The 24,122-nt window shown below is 40.0% G+C and overlaps 1 protein-coding gene across 17 annotated transcripts in view; it reads left to right on the top strand.

Annotated features, from left to right (window-relative positions):
- CDC42SE2 (CDC42 small effector 2) overlaps positions 1-24,122 on the top strand; it is a 145,996-nt gene that overhangs the window by 39,044 nt on the left and 82,830 nt on the right. For 13 of the 17 annotated variants that reach the window (XR_004430088.1, XR_004430093.1, XR_004430090.1 and 10 more), the window contains one exon: positions 20,396-20,566. The exons of 3 other annotated variants lie outside the window; for them this stretch is intronic. The gene's annotated coding sequence lies outside the window, so the exon portion shown is untranslated. Of the gene's footprint in view, positions 1-12,514; positions 12,574-20,395; positions 20,567-24,122 lie in introns of those variants that run through there. One more of the 17 variants, XR_004430091.1, reaches the window with a different exon arrangement.

The following is a 24,122-nucleotide window of genomic DNA, read 5'->3' as shown; positions in this document are numbered from 1 at the left end:
TTTTATAACGTGAAAGAGCTATTGTGAAAGGAAAGATGGAAGAGACAAGGAATTGTGCTTGGATACGTCAATTTTAGAAGAGCACGAAAGGCAGTTGGTGATCTGAAAATTGATCTTAAAATTGTCTAGACTTGTGTACCCCCGGAAAATGTCAAATCTTATACTGGGTTGGCGACTCAAGTTAAGGGAACAGCTTATCTTCTGCCTTAATTGGTATCCTGTATTTATCTTTTGAAGTAAATTATTTCACTGTTTAATTTTACCTTGAAAGTTTTGTTTTGAGAAACTGTATAACTGGCTGCTGCTTCTTTTTTTTCCTCTTTTTTTGAGACAGGGTGTGACTCTGTCACCCAGGCTGGAGTGCAGTGGTGCGACCTTGGGTCATTGCAGCCTCCACCTCCCAGGCTCAAATGATCCTCCCATCTCAGACTCCTGAGTAGCAGAGACTACAGGCTGGCACCAGGTTGGCTGGTTATTTTTTGTATTTTTGGTGGAGACGGGGTTTGGCCATGTTGCCCAGGCTGATCTCAAACTCCTGGGCTCAAGTGATCCACCCACCTCGTCCTCCCAGAGTGCTGGGATTATAGGCATGAGCCACCGTGCGTGGCCATAACTGACTTTTATGATGAAACCAGCATAGTTTTTACAGTACTTTACAGGCCAGCAAACATAGTAATTGGAACCTCGTGGAAGTGATTGCCAAAATATAAAAATTAGAAAAAAAAGAAAACTCGATCTTTGTCTTTTGCTCCATACCAAGGTAAATTCTTGATTTTTCCCGGAGTTCAGTATAAAAAAGGGAAACCTTAAAAATACTAGGAGAAAACATAGGTCAATATAAAAACTCTTGGGTTTGGCAAGAAGTCATATAGAGAATTATTTATAAGTGTGCCTGATTTAGAAGTAAGATTGTTCTGTGGACTGTAGTTGTTTTTTAATTATTATTATTTCTTAATGCTATTTGGTTAGCCATGTCAAATTGTCATATCTTAATCGCTCATAAAATGTTTATATAATGAAGGTAAATATTATGGTCCATGAATTTATGTACATGATTTTGTTTTTTAAAGATTTATTTAGAATGGTGGTTCCCTACCCTGGCAGTACATTAAAATAGTCTGGAGGTACCCTTAACAAAGCATAGGTTCCTGGGAACTACTCCTGGGAATTGATTAATTTGTCTGATGTGAGGCTTTGGCATTAATATTGCTTTAAAAGCTCACCAGTTTATTTTACTGTCCACCCGGAATAGAAAACTTACGTTTTTGAAGGATTTGTTTTCACTTTGATCCTTCTTTTGTTTTGTTACTCTTTTCTTTCTCCTTCCTTGAACTCAGTTTGGTACATTAAAAGACGGTAACATTATAGAGTCCAACATGCTCCTTTTTCTCATTAAAGAAGTAAATCTTCAAATTATTGTTTTATAGCCATAACTTTTTAAAAAATATGAATTCTTCCTTAGAAATAGTTTTTAGAATACATGTAAGATCAAGACTGCCATTTACGTCTAAGTAATCTTGCAAGTTTTATATTACCTTTTCCCTTTGCTCTTTAAATACAAATAACCCTTCAAAAATACTAATAAAACAAACACCACCCAGGACTTATCAGCCTTTCTGATGATTTCTTTGGTAAGTTAAGGGGTTGTTCGGCACTTGGTAATAGACAAGGTTGTACATATGTAGAAGTGGGGAGAAATTAGGAAACCAGTCTGTTATGTTCTCTTGGAATTAACTCTTGATTATTAAGCATCTTAAAAATGAATATCTTCGGCCAAGTGTGGTGGCTCACGCTTATAATCCCAGCACATTGAGAGGCTGAGGCGGGCAGATCATGAGGTCAAGAGGTTGAAACCATCCTGGCTAACATGGTGAAACCCCGTCTCTACTAAAAATAAAAAAATTAGCTGGGCATGGTGGCATATGTCTGTTGTCCCAGCTACTCGGGAGACTGAGGCAGGAGAATTGCTTGAACCTGGGAGGCAGAGGTTGCAGTGAGCTGAGATTGCACCACTGCACTCCAGCCTGGTGACAGAGTGAGACTCCGTCTCAAAAAAAAAAAGAAAAAAAAAAGTAATAATATCTTCCCAGCTGGACACAGTGGCTCACACCTGTAATCCCAGCACTTTGGGAGGCCGAGGTGGGTGGATCACCTGAGGTCAGGAGTTCGAGACTAGCCTGGCCAACATGGTGAAAACTCTCCTCTACTAAAAATACAAAAATTAGCCTGGTATGGTGGCACATGCCTGTAATCCCAGCCACCTGGGAGGCTGAGGCAGGAGAATCGCTTGAACCCAGGAAGCAGAGGTTGCAGTAAGCCGAGACCGCACTCCAGCCCGGGTGACAGAGTGAGACTTCATCTCAAAAAAAAAAAAACTTCGTAATTTAAAAGGTACACAGTTACAGCTGGGAGTGGTGGCTTGTGCCTGTAATCCCAGCACTTTGGGAGGCTGAGGTTGGCAGATCACTTGAGCCCAGGAGTTCAAGACCAGTCTGAGAAATATGGCAAATCCCCATCTCTACCAAAAAAAAAAAAAATTATTATAATAATAAAAAAATAAAAATAAGCCTGGCATGGTAGCATACACCTGTAGTCCCAGCTCCTTGGGAACCTGAGGTGGGGAGATCGCTTGAGCCTGGGAGGTTGAGGCTGCAGTGAGCTGAGATTGTACCCACTCACCCTGGATGACAATGCGAGATGCTGTCTCAAAAAAAACAACAACAACAACAAAAAAACACCTATAATATAGCAAAAGAACATAGTTGTTCATTTGAATGTTGAATGATTGAACATATAGAGATATTTTGATAATACTACTTGCACATTTGTCAGATTTTTAATAATCTAAAAATGAATAATGCTCTGATCTGAATATTTGTGTCTCTTTTCCCCACCCCCAAATTCATATGTTGAAATTCTAACCTCCAATGTGATGGTAATAGGAGGTGAGGCCTTTGAGAGATGATTTGGCCCTCATGAATGGGATTAGTGCCCTTGTAAAAGAGACCCCAGAGAGTTAGCTCTACCCTTCTACCATATGAAGATACAGTGAAAAGGTACCATCTAAGAGAACGTGGGTCCTCACGCGGGCAGGGTGGCTCACGACTGTAATCCCAGCACTTTGTGAGGCCAAGGTGGGCGGATTGCCTGAGGTCAGGAGTTAAGGACTAGCTTGGTCAACATGGTGAAACCCTGTTTCTACTAAAAATACAGAACTTAGCCAGACGTGGTGGCGGGTGCCTGTAATCCCAGCTACTGGGAAGGCTAAGGGCAGGAGAATTGCTTGAACCCAGGAGGAGGAGGTTGCAGTGAGCGGAGATCATGCCATTGCACTCCAGCCTGGGTGACGAGAGCAAAACTCCGTCTCAAAAAAAAAAAAAAACAAACAAAAAATGTGGACCCTCAACAGACTGTGAATCTGCCAGTGCCTTGATCTTGGACTTCCCACTTCCACAACTATGAGAAACAAATTTTCGTTGTGTATAGGCTACCTAGTTTGTGGTATTTTGTTATAGCAGCCTGAACGGGCTAAGGCAAGTAAGAACTTACTTTTCTTACGTTCTTTATTTTTATGTAAAGTATTACCTTCTCCCCTTCCTAATGAACAGTTTGTCAACAATCATTTTACTTTTAGGCCCTGGTGTGTCAGGTCCTGACTGAAATGCAGACTGATCGCTCTGCTGTAGAGTGATGCAACTTACTGATGCAACTTACTGCGTGTCTTAACTCCTTACGAAGGCAACTGGGGCAAATTCGATAGTGTATTATCGGCTACCTTAAGATAAGCTAGTTGGCATTTCAGCACCCCCTGTGTTTACTAGAAGTAATGTCACACTGAGCCACTCTTCTGGTGAAAATGTACAGCTGGTAGAATAAATTGTTAATGATACTGTTAATGCAGGAGGGCCACTACATACAAGGATGCAGAGCGTCAAGTAGACACTGTTTGAAAGTACACACAATATTGAGAAAGACTAGAAAACGTTATCTTTAAGCAGATAGGCTGAATTAAATTGGGAATTCCTGGCTTCACAGAGTATATCCAATCTGATATACTCTGGGTGTTCCAAATCTGGATCACACAAAAATGTGATAATGTTATTTGACATAATATAAAATTAATACAAGACAAAGAGGACAAATTACTCATCAGTTTGGGAACCGTGACTTGCTTTGCCTTGAAGGAAATGTATGATGTCCCTTTTCTGGGATTAAATAAAAAGTCCAATTATTGAATAAATACTTGCTGAGCACTAGCTATTTGCCAGACACTCAGGTACCAGGGATTTAGCTTCAAATGAAAGAGACAAAAGTCCTTTCATTTATGGAGCCCTACATTCTAGTTGATGTAGACAAGCAACAAATGAGTAAAATATATAGAATGCCAGATAACTTAAATAAGTGCTGTGAGGAAAAATAAAGCATGGGAGGGAGATGGTGACTTCTAGGGTAGGGAACAGGAGATTGCAGTTATAAAGAGGATGGCAAAGAAAGAGTTCAGGGAAAAGGATAGTAAAAAGCCAGTACATGGCTGGGCGTGGTGGCTCACGCCTGTAATTCCAGCAGTTTGGGAGGCTGAGGTGGGCGGGTCACGAGGTCAGGAGATCAAGACCATCCTGGCTTAACATGGTGAAACCTTGTCTGTACTAGAAATACAAGAAATTAGCCAGGCGTGGTGGCATGCACCTTTATCCTAGCTACTTGGGAGGCTGAAGCAGGAGAATCGCTTGAACCCGGGAGGCTGAGGTTGCAGTGAGCCGAGATCACGCCACTGCACTCCATTCTGGGTGTCAAGAGTGAGACTCCGTCTCAAAAAAAAAAAAAAAAAAAAAAAATTAGCCAGGCATGGGGGAGGGCACCTGTAATCCTAGCTACTTGGGAGACTGAGGCATGAGAATCACTTGAACCCAGGAAGTGGAGGTTGCGGTGAGCTGAGTTCACGCCGTTGCACTCCAGCCTGGGTGACAGATTGAGACTCTGAAAACAAAACAAAAAACCCCCCAAGATAGCTATTACAGCATCATTGTGATAAAGATATGTATTGGCAGTAACCTGAATGTCTGTCTGTGGAGGACTGGTTAAATATATTGTGGTGCATCCATATAATGGAATATTGTACTGCAAATGAAAAATAAGTTCTGCCTGCACAGAATGGTCTCCAAGACACACGTGAAGTGGTTAACAAAAGGTTCAGAATATGTAGAGTATGCTACCATCTAAATGCGTCACATACGTAATATATATAGTATTTTTACAAATGCATGGAATCTTACTGGAAAGACATAGAAGAAACTAGTAATAATGTTTGTCTCTGGAGCAGGGAACAGGGTGATTTGTGCACAGGAGAGTGAGGGTGAAACACATTTCTTTTGTTTTTTTTGAGATGGAGTCTCGCTCTATTGCCCAGAATGGAGTGTACTGGTGCGATCTCGGCTCACTGCAATCTCCACCTCCCAGGTTCACGCCATTCTCCTGCCTCAGCCTTCTGAGTAGCTGGGACTACAGGCGCACCCCACTGCACCTGGCTAATTTTTTGTATTTTGGTTAGTAGAGACGGGGTTTCACGGTGTTAGCCAGGATGATCTCGATCTCCTGACCTCGTGATCTGCTCGCCTCGGCCTCCCAAAGTGCTGGGATTACAGGGGTGAGCCACCGCGCCTGGTCAACACATTTCTTTTTATCCAGTTTTACTATGGATATGTACTATCTGGTCAAAATACGTACAATATAAGCTATGAACATGACTGTCCTGTAACATATGGGGAAACAGACACACTTTTATTAAACTTGGTGGCCTAGATAACTGTCTAGTCTAGATACTGAATAAATGGGATATTTAATAGAGACATGGATTCCGTTTTGATGAGCTGGAGACCATGTTGACAGTGACCATGCTGAAGCAAGGCCAAAATCCTGTTTTGATTGGGTAATGAATTATAGTGAACATGATTATAACACTTAGATTTGTGTGACTTTTTTTACTCTCCTCATCAAATGGAGGCTGTATTCGTTTCCTGGTTTTGCCTCAACAAGATACCACAAACTAGGTGACTTAAGACAACAGAAATGTGTTGTCTCACAGTTCTGAAGGTTTGAAGTCCAAAATCAGGGTGTCAGCAGGACTATGTTCCTCATGAAACCTGGAGGGGAAACCTTTCTTGCTTTACCTTAGCTTCAGATGGTTTGCTGGCAGTCTTTGGCTTGCAGCTGCTTAACTCCGATCTCTTGCCTTTGTCATCACATGGCCTTCTCCCTGTGTGTCTCTGTTTTCATACAGTTGGCTTCTTAAAAGGACAATGATCGTACTGGATTAGGGGCCCACTCTCCTCCAGTATGACATCTCATCTTAACTAGTAACATCTGCAACATAAGGTCACATTCAGAGGTACTGGGGGGTTAGGATTTCAACATATCTTTTTGGGAGAGGAGCGGGCAAATTCAACCCATAACAGAGGCTTTGCAGTTTGATTATGTTGCTTCTCTATAGTAGTCTTTCATATATGAAAATGTGTTTTGCAAAGTTGTATGGAAAGATAAATGTTTTACAAGTTCTTTTTCTTTCTTTCTTTTTTTTTTTTTTTAAGATTATTATAAAAGATCGGCCGGGCGCGGTGGCTCAAGCCTGTAATCCCAGCACTTTGGGAGGCCGAGACGGGCGGATCACGAGGTCAGGAGATCGAGACCATCCTGGCTAACACAGTGAAACCCCGTCTCTACTAAAAATACAAAAAAAAAAACTAGCCGGGCGAGGTGGCGGGCGCCTGTAGTCCCAGCTACTCGGGAGGCTGAGGCAGGAGAATGGTGTAAACCCGGGAGGCGGAGCTTGCAATGAGCTGAGATCCAGCCACTGCACTCCAGTCCGGGCGACAGAGCAAGACTCCGCCTCAAAAAAAAAAAAAAAAAAAGATTATTATAAAAGATCTCCTTATGGGAAGAAAAGACCACCCCACCTCTCTTAATAAATCCAACCTAAGATTGCAGCATATTTATTAAAACTAAAATTTTGATGAAAGTAGCATGTTTTCTCTAAGTTGTAAAATAAAAGTATGGAGATACAAATAGTAGTGAGTTAAAGATGACAGTAACTAATTTAGACATTTTTTGTTTTTTATAAAAGTCACAGGAAAAGGATGACGTCCGATTAAATACCTTATATTCTTTTTTTTGTATTTTTGTTCTTTCTCATGCAAAAGTGGCTTCTTTCCAGATCACTTCGACCTGAAGATACCATAAAATATAACAGCAGAGAGAATGAGGCCGTTATTTAGTTCCATTCTTCTCCATGGTTTTTCTTGTACCCATAGTCATTATAATTACATAAAGCATTAAGAAACCTTTAACTCTTTCTCATCTTTCCCTCTTTCTCATGTATACACGGGAAGACAAATGTTTGTAGTGTACAAAGTGTTTTTGAAAGTTACCTCATCCTGGCCAGGCGCCGTGACCCTGTAATCGCAGCACTTTGGGAGGCTGAGGTGGGTGGATCACGAGGTCAGAGATCGAGACCATCCTGGCTAACACGGTGAAAACCCGTCTCTACTAAAAATACAAAAAAACTAGCTGGGCATGGTGGCGGGTGCCTGTAGTCCCAGGTACTTGGGAGGCTGAGGCAGGAGAATGGTGTGAACCCAGGAGGCAGAGCTTGCAGTGAGTGGAGATTGTACCACTGCACTCCAGCCTGGGCGACAGAGTGAGACTCCATCTAAATAAATAAATAAATAAATAAATAAATAAATAAAATAAAGATTATAAAAGTTACCACATCCTATAAAAGCCTTTTTGATGCCATTTTACCCTTTGAGAAGTAATAGATCGACAAACTGGCATCTTGGTTTCTTTTGGTTTTCCACACGGGGTCAAATAAAAACTAGGAGACTCTCCCTATTTCCAATCTTAATGACAGTTTTTCATTTTTTTCTTTAAAAAGTTTATTAATACACGAAAACGTATTTTGAGATTTTTATAAGTAATTTCACTGAGTTATTTGTAAAAGGCAGTTAAATCTAATTTCTTAGGAAGTTATGCTTCCTGTTAGAGTGAGTTAGACTAATGTGCTTTCATTCAGCTGCTGTCTAGTCATCTTTAAATTTTTTTTTTTTTTGAGACCGAGTTTCACTCTAGTTGCCCAGGCTGGAGTGCAACGGCACAATCTCGGCTTGGCGCAACCTTGGCTCGGCGCAACCTCGGCTCGGCGCAACCTCTGCCTCCTGGGTTCAAGTGATTCTCCTGCCTCAGCCTTCTGAGTAGTTGGGATTACAGGCATGCATCACCAAGCCTGGCTAAGTTTTTTTTTTTTTTTTTAAGTAGAGATGGGGTTTCTCCATGTTGGTGAGGCTGGTCTTGAACTCCCAAACTCAGGTGATCCAAACTCAGGTGATGTACCGCCTTGGCCTCCCAAAGTGCTGGGATTACAGGCGTGAACCACCACGCCCAGGATCTTTAAAATATTTTATGAGTTCAGGTGTCATAGAATCTTAGAATTGATTTAAACTGTGGATATTATTTAGTATGACGTCGCAAATATAGTAATTCTTTTAGTGTCCCTGGTACTTAAAAACCTCTAGTGACCATGAATTCACCACTTTCTAGGCATCCCAGTATCTTTTTGGGGGCAGTTAGACTTGTAGATAGTTCTTTTTTTTGTTAAACCAAAAATTGCCTTCCTGAAACTTCTGCATAGTGGCTTTGGTACCACCGTCTTTGGTACCCCATAACAAGTTGGCTTCCTCTTTCCCATGCTATGCTAAGACCTACAGACCTTTGAGGGCTGTCTTATCTTCCCCTTGTGCTTTTTGCTAAGCTAAATCTGACACCCAGAATTGAATGCCGTTTTCCCACATTTCTGAATCTGAAATTCTGGGACTAAGTTTCTCCCGTTACTTGGAGGTGCAGCCAGGGCTAATAACCTCTGTAATATAAATGCCCTGAAAGGAAGGTACAACATACATTGGAAGAGGGCCTGAATAGACTTGGGGATTGGGGAATGATTCCTGAAGGGAAATGATAGCCATATCGAGTTCTGAAGAGTATGCCAGACAGAAAGAAGTGAACAGTAAGTGTGTGTGTCCTGTAGGCAACAGAAAGAAACTGAGAATGGTTGGGTGGCACAGTCATCGGGCATCAAATGGAAGAGGTAGTAAATGAGGTTGAAGAGAAATGTGGGAACCAAATTGTAAAGGCCCTGAGAAGTCATACGAGGAAACTTTCCCGAGGATAATAGCGTTAAAGGGGGTTTTATGTCAGGAGTAACATGATCAGACATTCATTTTAGACGTATCATTCGAGCCAAAATGGGAACAAATTGGAGGGACTAAGAGTGGTTACCAGGGGTCAGTTAGCAGCTATTATGCCGTTTGTTTAAAGATAATGGTGGTGCCTAGAACTCTACTGGTGACTTAGCGTTGGGGAGAAACAGATTGGACAAATGGAACATGGTCATTTGGCTGTGGGGCATGAGATGGAAAGGCAAGAGTTAAGGATAACACGCTTGTTTCTGGCATTGTAAACTGGGTAGATGAGAGGGAATTTAATGAAAATAAATTGAGTAGGATTGGGGTGGGGTAGTGGTAAGGAAGAAGCAGAGTTCAGTTAAGAAGCAGGGTTCAGTAAAGTTTGAAGCAGAGGTAGCACATCCTGTGGAGCTGTACTACATGCAGCTGGGTGTGAGGCTAAACTAAAAGACACCTAGGCTGGAGAACTTTGGGCTGGAGACAGCTGTGGGCTGGAAATGTAGATTTGGCCATCAGCATTGATGGTAATTGAACTCAGGGGAGTGATTGAAATCACGTAGGGGGGCAGTTGTAGCGTGAAAGATGAGGGCATAGGACAAAACCCTTAAGAACTGTTAATGTAATGTTAGTTTTTGAGCTAAGAGCCTTTGGTGTTTTGGCTGGATTATCTGAGAACCAGCAAAAAAGAGGGAATCGGGGCTGTTGTGATACAGGTATGTAGTAGAAACCTACCTAAATTGTTTGATTCAAAGAGTAAAGTTGTTCTCAAGTGGTCTATCCTACCCAGCCTGTCACAGTATCTGACATTTATGTTGTTAGTTTCTCTACTTTGGCTTAAGGTGTTGTCTCTTTAGGAGTTCCCTGTTAAATGTTGTTATCCTTAGAGAATTAAAATATTAATCCCATTGTTGGTGATGGTGGTAGTGTTTTTAGGGTCACTAGCTTTTATTCTGGAATTCAGTGAAAGGATGGATGGGAATTTGAGAAACATGAGATTTGAAAAACATGACGTTACTGAGGAGTTTAGGACCACAAAAGAACCTGGACTTGCAGCATTGAGGTTGCCAAGCACCTGGATAAGGGGAGTGAGAACAAGTGAGAGCAAGAGAGAAGTTGGAAAAGGGGGATAGTGAGTTGGATAGCATAAAGTGTCACTAAAAAGGGAATAAGAGAACAAAGAACTAAATAAAGGAAAAATCTGGACAGTATTTTAATTATAAATTAGGGTGACTATATAATAATTATGTTGTAGGCCAGGCGTGGTGGCTTATGCCTGTAATCCCAGCACTTTGGGAAGCCGAGGCGGGTGGATCACGAGGTCAGGAGATTGAGACCATCCTGGCTAACACAGTGAAACCCATCTCTACTAAAAGTACAAAAAATTAGCCAGGCGTGGTGGTGGGCACCTGTGGTCCCAGCTACTTGGGAGGCTGAGGCAGGAGAATGGCATGAATCTGGGAGGTGGAGCTTGCAGTGAGCTGAGACCACGCCACTGTACTCCAGCCTGGGCAACAGAGCGAGACTCTGTCTTAAAAAAAAAAAAAAAATTATGTTTAAAAATGGCATAAATTGTGACTATCACAAGTAAAGAAGGATGAATGGTCACTCTAGTTGTAATGTACTTATTAATGCATAATAAAATTGTTTCCATTTTTTTTTTTTTTTTTTTTTGAGGCAGAGTCTCGCTCTGTCGCCCGGACTGGAGTGCAGTGGCCGGATCTCAGCTCACTGCAAGCTCCGTCTCCCAGGTTTACGCCATTCTCCTGCCTCAGCCTCCTGAGTAGCTGGGACTACAGGCGCCCGCCACCTCGCCCGGCTAGTTTTTGTATTTTTAGTAGAGACGGGGTTTCACCGTGTTAGCCAGGATGGTCTCGATCTCCTGACCTCGTGATCCGCCCGTCTCGGCCTCCCAAAGTGCTGGGATTACAGGCTTGAGCCACCGCGCCCGGCTGTTTCCATTTTTAACTACCATATGTCAAGCATTGTAATAAGTAAACACTTTATACATCTTATTACATTCTTACAATAATTCTCTGAGGTGGCATTGTCTTCCTTTTATAGTGAAACTAAATCTCAGGGAGGTAACTTCCCAGTGATTCTCTATGGTAGTTAGAATTGGAAACTGTATTTATTTGACCGTACACAAAATACACATAAACTCTTAAATACTGTATTGTTCACCACAGTTGCTGTGGGTGTGTGTATATATTTTAAAATGTCCTCTGAGACTGGCAAGGTTAGGGAGAAGAGGGAGAGGAGAGATGGGGTTAAAGGATACAAAATTACAATTAGATAGGAGGAATATGTTTTAGTGTTCTGTGGCCCTGGAGGATGACTATAGTTAATAACATATAGCCTCAAATAGCTAAAAGGAGGATATTGAATGTTCCCAGCCCAAAGAAACGATAAATGTTTTAAATGGTGAATATGCTAATTACCTTGACCACTATATATTTTATTGAAATATCACTGTGTACCCCATAAATATGTACAATTATATTTCAATTAAAAAGTTTTAAAAGGGCTGGATGCGGTGACTCATGCCTGTAATCCCAGCACTTTGGGAAGGTGAGGAGGGCAGATCATGAGGTCAGGAGTTCAAGACCAGCCTGACCAACATGATGAAACCCCGTCTCTACTAAAAATACAAAAATTAGCCAGGTGTGTTGACGTGCGCCTATAATTCCAGCTACTCAGGAGGCTGAGGCTGGAGAAGAATCACTTGAACCTGGGAGGCGGATGTTGCAGTGAGCCAAGATCATGCCACTGCACTCCATTTTGGGTGACAGAGCAAGACTCCATCTCAAAAAAAAAGTTTAAAAAGTTGAAAGTCCTCTGACTTAAAAACAACTCTGACTTGCTAATTATTAGCATAATGTATCATCGTAATATTAAGCCCCCTTTGCAGTGAGCCAAGATCATGCCACTGCATTCTGATACCCCTATTTTTTGAGGCATGGAGAGGGGGGAATAACCGATCTGAAATCAGTACACTTAGTAAGTGGCAGAGCCAGATTTCAAACCCTGAAGACAGTTTGACAGCAGCACCTCCTTTTTCTTTATCTTATTTATTTATTTTTTTTGAGACAGGGTCTCACTCTCTTGCCCAGACTGCAGTGCAGTGGCGAGATCTTGGCTCACTGCAGCCTCTGCCTCCCCGGCTCAAGTGGTTCTCCTGCCTTAGCCTCCCAAGTAGCTAGGATTATAGGCACGCGCCACTCCTGCCTGGCTAATTTTGTTTTTTTTTTTTTTGTTTGTTTTGTTTTAGACGGAGTTTTGCTCTTGTTGCCCAGGCTGGAGTGCAATGGCACGATCTCGGCTCACTGCAACCTCCGCCTTCCAGGTTCGAGAGATTCTTCTGCCGCAGCCTCCCGAGTAGCTGGGATTATAGGCATGCACCACCACGCCTGGCTAATTTTGTGTTTTTAGTAGAAACGGGGTTTCTCCATGTTGTTGAGGCTGGTCTCAAACTCCCGACCTCAGGTGATCTGCCTACCTCAGCCTCCCAAAGTGCTGGGATTATAGGTGTGAGCCATAGCACCCAGCCTAAATTTTGTGTTTTTAGTAGAGATGGGGGTTTCACCATGTTGGCCAGGCTGGTCTCGAACTCCTGACCTCAAGTGATCCACCCACCTCAGCCTCCCAAAGTTCTGGGATTACAGGCCTGAGCCACCGTGCCTGACCATCACCTGTTTTCTTAACTGCTATCCTGTACTGCCTCCTTTAGCCATATTCTTTGGACATGTTCTCATTTCTGTTAGGAGTGGGTTTGTTAGGGAGCATGGTAAATGTATATATACCTTTATAAGAAAGTTGCGAAATTGTTTACGAAGTGGTTGTATCATTATGACTTACCATGAGTAGTCCATTTTTATTGCCTCATGACTTTTTTTTCTTTTCTTTAATTAAGACAAGCAGATTCTGAAACTCCAGCAATTAGAAACAGCTTATTTCTCCTTTAACATTTTTGCCTCATTCACAGCTAACCTCACCTGTACCCACTTCTGTAACTCAACACATCTTAGACTTTTAGGGTCTTGGAATGTTAACAGCACCAGCAAATAACAGCAAGAATCAAACAAAAAGGTCTTGAGTCTTAGTGTTGCCACTGGCTACATTATTGCCCAGATGACTTCACTTAAACTGTTTAAGTCAATGATTACCCGCATTTCTTTACTGTGTATTTACAGAGGAAATAAATTACAGTGATTTATTGCAGTGCTAATAGACATTGTACTAATTATGTGATTTTAAGTCAAGTTTCTTTACCTTTCTGGGCCTGTAAAGTGAGGAAATTGAACTAGATTTCTTACATGTCTATATTTGTCCCTGACAGATCTGTATTTCTTTGAGAAGAAAAAAGGAATTGGTATTTGACATTAAAGAATCATGCATAGAAATGTGTCATGTATTTAAGTACTTATTTTTCATTCGACATCAGAGTGATTTAATAGGGTCAAGGCCTGATAATTTAAGCCACTGTTTCTTGAGGAAAAGTGGAAAGTACTCAAAATGTTATTGGAAGACTTATGACTTTGGCTTCTTGTAGTTTATCAGCTGAAATTTAAGACTTTTGAACTGTAGTGGATTGGGCACTTAAAAATCGATTTTATTTTTAATTTATAAGAAGATCTGAGGATTGGAAGGAATCTTAAATAAAGTTTGTCTAAATCATCTGTCAGTAGGACTTTTGAATCATCATCCTAACATCCTGACCTCTGATAAAAGATACCCTAAGGCAGGACATTCCACTTTTAGGCAGCGGTGACAACAGAAAGATGTACTAATAGGTAGAATATACAGCCTGTACTCATTCATTGGAGTTGTGCCATTTGGGATGATGCAAAACTAGCATAATTTTTCTTTGTGATGGCCCTAAAAGTATTTAGATGTAGCATGGATAACTTAATTTCTTTAAAAATGCAGTCTTGTCTTCATAATAATATGATGGAACTGCGACTGATTAACTTAGAGACTAGAAATCTCTGTGTAGAGATGGAGTGTACACTTGGGCTTTTGTCTAAAATAATTTTCTTTTTTTTTGGGACAGTCTTGCTCTGTTGCCCAGGCTGGAGTGCAGTGGCATGATCACAGCTCACTGCAACCTGGACCTTCCCAGCCCAAGCAATCCTTGCACCTCAGCCTCCCAAGTAGCTGGGACCACAGGCATTCACCACCATGCCAGGATAATTTATTATTATTTTTAATTTTTAAATTTTGTATTTTTTGTAGAGATGGGGTCTCTCTACATTGCCCAGGCTTGTCTTGAACTCCCGGGCCCAAATAATCCTCCCGCCTTGGCCTCCCAAAGTGCTGGCGTTTCAGGCATGAGACACTGCACCTGGCCTAAAATAAAACTTAATGGTTAAATTCAGCTAAGGAAATAATTCATTTTTTCTCTGTCTCTTCAGTATAAATGACAGGCAGATGGGGATAGAGGTGGCATTTAGTATGATACAAAAAGCACCAAGGGATACCAGCACTTAGCAGTTAAACTGAGCCTGTTCTCATGACTTTTTCATGAATTCTAAGCAGAATATGAAGTCCATTTTAGTAGTAGTATCCAGATGACACTCATTGAATGATTATATTAAAATATGTTTTTGGTCAACAATAAAATGACAGTATTTTAAATCTGATTTCTACCAAATGTAATGGAGGACTGAGGTACTCTGGACTATAATTGAATTAACAATGTTGAAATCCACCAAATTTCCTTTTTTCCATGCCAAATTATATTATGCTAGGTTAGTTAGAGTACTGTTTTTGGCATATGCTTTCTTTGTGATTAGCAATTGTGTTTCTGATCCTTAGCATTGAGATATTACACTTTTGGAAGAGCTATTTTCTGAAGAGAAAGATTGTGGCCATAATTTTCAAATTTAATGCATTAAAAGGATCTTGCTTTTCATTTTAACCAGGCTTGCTACCGGTTATTAATATGTAATCACATTGTTTTAAACATAAAATTGAATGCATATATTTAAAGTGTTCAGCGTGATAAATTTTGGCATATGTATATTCTTGTGAAATCATAACCACACTGAAGATATTGGAAATACCTGATACCCCAAAAGTTTCTTCTCAGCTGTTTGTAGGCCCTCCTTTTGCCCACCTACCCACATTCCTAGGAAATTAGCTGATCTGCTTTTCTATCACTAGAGATTAGTTTCTTTTTTCTAGAACTTTGTATAAATGTATTATATAGTATATACTCTTTTTGGCTTCTTTGACTCAGCATAATTATTTTGAGATTTATCCATGTTGATGGGTGTATACAGTCATTCTTTTTTTTTGAGACTATTGTATACTACAGGTTTATCCTTTCACCAGTTGATGAATTCTTTCAGTTTTTGTCTCTTTGTTAAAAGAAAAACTTTAGACAATGTAAATGTAGCAGAATTTATTTGAGCAAAGAATGGTACATTAATTGGGCAGCACTCAAAACCAGAAAAGGTTCAGAGAGCTCTGCTGTGCAACCTGGGCAGTAAGTGTAGACAGAAAAGAGAAGCAAGTACGTATATAGATTGATTAGTTAACAGCTCCTCTTTTGCCTTATTTGAACATGGTGTGATCAGTTGGCAGCCTGTGATTGGCTGAAGCTTGGCTGCTTGTGGTTTGCTGAGATTCAGCTGTTTATTTTCTTCTTTTGAGAAGTGCCTGTTGGGTCCTTTGCCCATTTTTTGATTAAGTTGTTTTCTTTCTATTCAGTTTGAGTTCCTTATATATTTTGGATTTGGATATTAGCCCTTTATCAGATATATGATTTTTAAACATTTTCTCTCAATCTGTGGATTGTCTCTTCAATCTATTAATTGTTTCCTTTGCTGTGCAGAAGCTTTTTAGTTGATGCAGTCCTGTTTATTTTTGCCTTTGTTGCCTGTCATATTTGGGGTTAGATCTAAAAAAAATCTAAATATTGCTCAGACCAATGTCATGTAACTATTTGCCTATGTTTTCTTCTAGTAGTTCGACAGTTTCAGGTCTTACATTTAAGTTTTTAATCCATTTTGAGTTGATTTTTGTATATGTTGTGAGATAATGGCCCAATTTTATTATTTTGCTTGTGGATATCCAGTTTTCCCAGCACGATTTACAGTAGTCTCACCTTATCTGTGGTTTTGCATTCTGCAGTTTGAGTTAACCGTGGTCAACCATGATCTGAAAATAGTGTATGGAAAATTCCAGAAAACAAACAATTCTTAAGTTTTAAGTTGTGTGCCATCGTGAGTAGTGTGATGAAATCTTGTGCCGTCCTGCCTTGTTCTGCCTGGGAAGTGAATCATCACTTGTCCAGCATATCCATGCTGTATATGCTACCTGCTCATTAGTCACTTAGTAGCTGTCTAGTTTATCAGATTGAATAAACATAGTATATCTAGGGTTCCTGTCCGCAGGGGGTCTTAGAACGTATCCCTCACAGGTAAGGGGAGACTACTGTATTGAAGAGACTGTCCTTTCTCTGTTGTGTGTTTTTGGTTACTTTGTTGAAAGCCAGTTGACCATAATTTGTAGGTTTATTTCTGGGCTTTCTATCCTGTTTTATTGGTCAGTGTTTCTGTTTTTATGCCAGTACATTCTGTATTGATACTATAGCTTTGTAGTAGATTTTGAAGCTAGGTAGTGTGATGCCTCCAGCTTTGTTTTGCTCAAGATTGCTTTGTCTGTTTGACGTCTTTTGTGGTTTTATATGAATTTTAGGATTCTTTTTTCTATTTATGTGGAAAACAACCTTGGAATTTTGATAAAGAGTGCATTGAATCTGTAAATTGCTTTGGGTGTTGTAGACGTTTTAACAATATTAATGATTCCAGTCCCTGAACATGGGATACCATTACATTTATTTATATTGTCTACAGTTTCTTTCATCAGTGTTTTACAGTTTTCAGCATACAGATCTTTCACCTCCTTGGTTAACTTTACTCCTGAATATGTATACTTTTTGGAGGCTATTGTGAATAGAATTGATTTCTTAATTTTTTTTTCAAGATTATTAGTTGTTAGTGTAAAGAAATGCTACTGATTTTTGTCTGTTGATTTTGTACCCTGCAACTTTACTTCGTTTATCAGTTCTAACAGTTTTTTGGTGGAAGCTTTAGGGTTTTCTACATATAAGATAATGTCATCAGCAAACATACAATTTCTCTTCTTCCTTTTCTTTTCTTTTCTTTTTTTTTTTTTTTTAAGACGGAGCCTTGCTCTGTCACCCAGGCTGAGTGCAGTGGTGCAGATCTTGGCCCACTGCAAGCTCTGCCTCCCGAGTTCACACCATTCTTCTGCCTCAGCCTCCCGAGTAGCTGGGACTATAGGTGCCCGCCACTACGCCTGGCTGATTTTTTGTATTTTTAGTGGAGAGGGGGTTTCACCATGTTAGCTAGGATGGTCTCGATCTCCTGACATCGTGATCTGCCCACCTCGGCCTCCCAAAGTGCTGGGATTACAGGTGTGAGCCACCGCGCCTGGCCGCTCTCTTCTTCCTTTTCTATTTGGATGCCTTTTATTTCTGAGGCTTATCTTTCATTCTGTTAATAGTGTCTTACAGATAGCAGAAATTAGTATTTGAATGAACTTATTACTTTGTCTTTTTTAAGTGGATTATGCCTTTGTGTTTTAGTTTACTAATCTTTGCCTAAGATAAGGCCACAAAAATTTTATGGAAGTTTAATGGTTTTACCTTTAGGTCTGTGATTAATTTTGAGTTAATTTTGGCATGCAGTATGAATATTCAGTTGTTCCAGCTTCATTTGCCGAGAAAGCTATCCTTTCTTTACTGGATTGCCTTTGTACCCTTACGGAAAATAAGTTGACCACATGTGTGTAGTTGTATTTCTGGACTCTCACTCTTGTTATATTAACCTGTTAAGTCTCTCCATATGCTAGTACAATGTTTTTGTAGCTTTATAATGAACCTTGTATTCTGGTTGTATAAGGCTTCCAAAATTTTTGCCCTTTTTAAAAGCCATTTTGATAGATCTAGCTCTTTGACATTTCCATATGATTTTATTTAATTAATTTATTTTATTTATTTTGAGGCAGAGTCTCACTCTGTTACCCTGGCTGTAGTGCAGTGACATGATCTTGGCTCACTGCAACCTCTGTCTCCTGGGTTTAGGTGATCCTCCTGCCTCAGCCTTTCGAGTAGCTGGGATTACAGGTGTGCACCACCACGCCCGACTAAACTGTAGGATTTTAGAATAAACATGCCAGTTTCTTCTACAAAAAGGTCAGCTGGGATTTTTATTAGAATTGTGTTGACTGTATTGATCAAATTGGGGAGAATTGACATGTTAACATCATTGACTTCACTGATCTAGGAACATAATATTACTCTGTTTTTGCACATAATTTGATAATTTGATAATTCATATTTTTATACTACAAATGAAATTATTTTTTAAATGATTGTCCTTTTTTCTTTCTTTCTTTCTTTTTTTTTGGAGACAGGATCTAGCTGTGTTCTCGAGGTTGGAGCTCAGTGGCACAATCATAACTCACTGTAACCTCGAACTCCTGGGCTCAAGTAATCCTCCCACTGCAGCCTCCTGAGTAGCTATGACTACAGGCATGCTCCACCATGCCTGGTTAACTTAAAACATTTTTTTTGTTGTTGTTGAGACAGGGTCTCCCTATGTATTTCTTAAAATCCTGGCCACAAGCAGTCCTCCCATTCTGGCCTCCCAAAGTGCTGGGATTGTAGATACGAGCCACCGTGCCTGGCTTCTGATTATTCTTTGTACAGTTGTTCTATAGAAATAGAATTGATTTTTGAGTATTAATCTTGATTTTTGAGTATTGATCCTGCAATCTTCCTAAACTTATTTATTCTATTGATAGTAGTCTTTTGGTTTTCCTAATTTCGTTATCAGAGTTAGCGTAGCCTTTTGGTTCGCTGTCAGTTTAGAGTTGAAGAAATGTGTAAGTTTATAAAATGTAGTATCAATGTCTTGCAAGGAGTGAGATGCAGCATCCTTAATGTTTTTCATTTTACCTTTAATGAAATTCATTTTTCCTTTAATGAAGTACTGGTATTCCTCATAATATGAAACCTTGGCACTTCAAGCTACCATTATTTAAGGTGTTAAATTTATAGACAATTTCAGCAAAGTAATTGATTCTGAAGGATGAATTGCTGTTTGTTTTTATGGCTGGAATTCTAAGAATCTGTTCAAATTATGTATTTTGGAGGGAGAACCAATTGCCTTGGTGATGGCTCTGGGAGACAAGGGAGAGTAGTATATGGTAAGGACTTTATGTTTGTGGCTTGAGCGAAAGTTGTGTGGATTATGGTGTGATTTATTGAGATGACAAAGACTGAGGAAGCAATGGATTTAATATTGTCAGTTCAGGTTGGACATGTTAGATTTTAGGCGTGTTTTGTCTACTGTGATAAGGCTTATAGGTTTATTTGGACGCTTTTAAATGAACTATATCTTAGGTTAAAAACAGGCCTGAGGTCACACAACTAGTCATTTGCAGAATTTGAACTCCAGCTTCTGACTCTTAGTCCATGTTTGTTATCGCCTTATGGTATATTATATCCTCAAGGCAGAAAAACATGCTTGGCTATGACAAAAATAAAATGTTCCCTGGGAGCTGTTAGAAATACATAGCAGAGTTTGCAAGCTCAGATGCCTGCAGGGTACAGACAAGTAACTGTGAGCCAGGTTGTAACGTAAAGGAGAGTGGCGACTTCTGTGGAGAACTGCAAAGTCCCATCCTCAGAGTTAGTTAGCTGCTAATCAGCTCCAGAAGATTGTTTCCATATGGGAATGTGGGGCCTGTATTGCTAGATATTCTGATTTTTCAAGATAGGTCTGAAATCTGGATTTTCATGTAAAGTCCTGATTTATAAATGTAGGCAGTTATCCTTTAACCATGCAGACCAACCTAGTGTGGGTCCACCAAAGGTGTCTGTCTGCTGGATTCTGCCCGGTGGGTAGATATACTGTGGAAGCAACAATAAATTTATATGGTGGGAAAAGTGTGGTAACTATGTATAATAAGCACGTTATGGTGTTGAAATGCACGTTGCTTAGGTTAAACATGGTGCTTAGTGAGTCTAGTGTTTGAGTTCAGTCTTTATATGGATCGGTTAATTATAGATGGGGGAGGGGGAATTGCTCTCTGTAGCTTTTTGCCTCCTAATTGCATACTTTCTTTTGCAGATAGGGCCAGTTTTGAGTGTGTGAATTTTTGAGTGAAACCTGGAACCCAAATGAGAAGAAATCTGCGAGGAATAACTACTGACAGTGAATCTGCTGAGTCATCCGTATGCATAATATGGAATGTTCTTAACCCAGAAGTAGCTGAATGTGGTACTCCATTGATGAGGAGTGGTAAGTCTGATTATCTCCACTGATAATTAAATAACCTAAACCCTTCCATAAAAAGAGGATGATTTCTTCTACATTCTTAGCATTTGGTGACATTAATTTTTATATTACAGGGGAGAACAGCAGTGCAGTTTAAGGGAATTCTTTATCCCTAACACCATGTTTAATGTCTGATTTCAGAGTTTGGCTTTCTTCTTCCAGTTAGGCACATCCTTTCCTTTGCCTAGGCATTCTTCTCTATTATTTCTTCTTCAGTCCAAGGCCTGAAATACTGTATTTGAAATACTCAGCCAGTGCTGAAATGATGGTCATGATAGTTACCAGCATCCATTCTAATCTTAGTTGTGGTAGGTCTCATTCTCTTTGGGAGTGATTGTTTTAGGAATGGACATGAGAAACAGTTTTGTCCAATGAGAGACAAAAGGGACATCTGCAAGAGGCTTTTGGGGAAATCTTTCTTGCTTTTGAGAAAAGGAAGAAAACAGATGGTCCCTCTTCTCCACAGAGCTGATATTATCTGGAGTGATGTGTGGAAGTGCTGGAGCCATCTTTTTAGTAGCCTGAAGGTGATGCCTTATGTGAAGGAGGGAGAACCAAGGGAACTGGAGAAAAGTAGAACTAGAGTTCCATTTACCATGCCTATAGCCACTTTACCTGAATTTTCTTATTGTTTAAGCAGTTTTGCCTTGAGATTTCCTGTTATTTGCTACAGAAATTATTTAGATTTGATTTCTTCCTTTTTTGATTACCCAAAGCCATGTTTTTTTGTGTCACATACATTTCTACTTGATCGTGTTCTTTGTAACCCCTTACAAGCTTTATGAAGTCAAGGGGTATGTTTATATTCCTATTGTATCTGACTCTAATACTTCTTAATGATGTCATCAATACATGTTTGCTTAACTGAATTACTTGATAAGTGTTTGAAAAACCAATCCATAGAATCTAATAATTACAGAGATTTTTTTTTTTTTAATTCACATTCTTTTCTTTAACCACACTGCTTCCTTCTAGGATTATGAGTGAAATTTGTTTTTTCTTTAAGACTTCCAGTATGTAACACATGTTTAAGTGGTTAGTTCTACTCCAGACAATATTGCCTTTTGTTTTTGTCCAACTTTACCATCCGAACCAGGTTCTCTCCTTCATGTTTGAGTATTAGCTTTCAATCTAATAAATGAAATTTCACTTTCTTCTTTATTATAAAAACAGAATAGTTTGCCTTCTATTTTCTGTGATAATTATAGGAATGGGGGACATCAGTAGTAAGAAGCATAATTCAGGAATAATTTGTATTTGGCTTTGGAATGCATATTCACAGAAAGATTCCCTAAAGTGTGCATCCCCACTCTGTTCTTAAGACTCTGTGTTTGGGGGAGGTGGGGGGAAGTTTGGCAGTGATGTAGTAAGAGGGATCTTGGGCCATAGGATAGATGATCTAGTTGCTTATGTTTTAAAGCTCTGTGAAACAAATCACTTTTTTTTTTGGCTTGGCTCTAGATATAAATGTTTTCTTCTGTCTTTTCTTTTACATCTTGTTATTATAATCTTGAAAAAGTATGGAATAAGAACGTCTTTTTCTTCTTGAAAATCTATGGTGTTACTTTCAGTTATGGTAAAAGGAAAAAGATAAAAAACCTGTGTTATGATTTTACCAGGTAATCTGGTAGTATATTTTGAATCCTTCAAAAAGAAATTTACATTCAGGGAAGAAGTCACTTTTTTTTTTTTTTTTCTCTTGATGAATTCTGATGAAAATCTGGGAGAATACCTTTTTTTTCCCTTCTTCTTTTTTTGAGACAGGGTCCCACTCTATTGCCCAGGCTGGAGTGTGATCTTGGCTCTTTGCCTGTGTATTTGAGCCAAAGATGCTAGGAACCTCTGCCTCCTGGGCTCAAGCGATCTTCCTGTCTCAGCCTCCCAAGTAACTGGGACTATAGTTGTGCACCACCATGCCCAGCCAATTTATATTTTTTGTAGAGACAGGGTTTCACCATGTTGTCCAGGCTGGTCTTGAACTCCTGGGCTCAGGAGATCTACCTGCCTTGACCTCCCAAAGTATGGGAATTGAAGGTGTGAGCCACCATGCCCAGCAGGAGAATAACTTTTTAAGAAGATAGAGAAAGTTGTATGATGTGCTTTACCCATCAATTTAAATGGAGTAGTACCATTATTTAGTAATACAGGAAATTTAAATCATTAAGGTCAGCTTTAATGTGCTGTATTTCATGTATATTTTGTTGGAATGGAACATGTTTCCTATCTAAGGCAGTCATGGCAGGCATGCACCCTAAGCTAGATCAAGCAGAGTGAATCTTAGGATATTTGCTATGAATGCTGAGGATAATTGCTAGGAATGCTGAGATGAAGTCACTTACGTTTTTGTGAATTTCAACCTGAAAACATAGTTATTGAATTCCTGGCAGCTATCTTTTGACCATGAAAGGAAAGTTAATTGATTAAGAAGCCAACACAGAATGAGTAGAGCAGAGAAAAGCCATGCCCTAGTTACTCCATTTGAGCTGCCAGATCAACCCTTCCCTGAAGCTGCTGTACCTGTAAACTTACAGTTGCATGAGCTAGTAAATTTCATGTTTAATTCAACTGGCTTTGGATTTTCTCTTATATTTTTGTGAAAACATCCTAGCTGATACATCCTTCTCAACCCTCATTTATACACTTGTATAATAAGAACTCAAGGGGACTTATTAAAACTTGAATTGTGAGTTAGGCAAGGAGACCTCTGACACAGATGTGCAGGTTGGCAGATAATGCATTCTTTTTCTTTCTTTCTTTCTTTTTTTTTTTTTTTTTGAGACAGTCTTGCTCTGTTGCCCAGACTGGAGTGCAGTGATGCGATCTCGGCTCATTGCAAACTCTGCCTGCCGGGTTCAAGCAATTCTCCTGCCTCAGCCTCCTGAGTAGCTGAGATTACAGGTGCCCACCACCACGCCTGGCCAAGTTTTTTTTGTGTGTTTTTAGTAGAAACAGGGTTTCACCATGTTGACCAGGCTGGTTTCGAACTCCTAACCTCAAGTGATCCACCTGCCTCAGCCTCCCAAAGTGCTGGAGTGAGTTGGGAGTGGAAAGTACGAGAAAGGTCAATGTGACTTTTACCCCTACCCTCAGCGCCTCACTTCATTCTGGTTTTCCAAGCCTATAGTACACCACTAATTTTGAGTTCTTGTATGGAATGGAATTCTAAACCACTTATTTCAGCTGCAGTTGTTTTCTTACCCTAGGGCCATAGAAAGTGGTTTGGAGTATAGTTTCTACCTCTGTGAAGAGATTTTCTTGGTCTTCTCAACAAGGATAAATTTGTATTGATACCTAATATGGTTAGGCTGTTGTTGTAGACACAGCTCGCACTCTGTATAATGGCTTCCTTTGCCCCTTACCAAGCACCACCACTCTTTTTTTTTTTTTTTTTTTTTTGAGACGGAGTCTTGCTCTGTCGCCCAGGCTGGAGTGCAGTGGCCGGATCTCAGCTCACTGCAACCTCCGCCTCCCGGGTTCACGCCATTCTCCTGCCTCAGCCTCCCGAGTAGCTGGGACTACA

The sequence above is a fragment of the Trachypithecus francoisi genome, unplaced genomic scaffold, assembly GCF_009764315.1.
Source record: "Trachypithecus francoisi isolate TF-2019V2 unplaced genomic scaffold, Tfra_2.0 Lachesis_group2, whole genome shotgun sequence".
Classification (NCBI taxonomy): Eukaryota; Metazoa; Chordata; class Mammalia; order Primates; family Cercopithecidae; genus Trachypithecus; species Trachypithecus francoisi.
The sequence above is the reverse complement of the archived record's forward strand: the minus strand, read 5'-3'. Positions and strand labels throughout refer to the sequence as shown.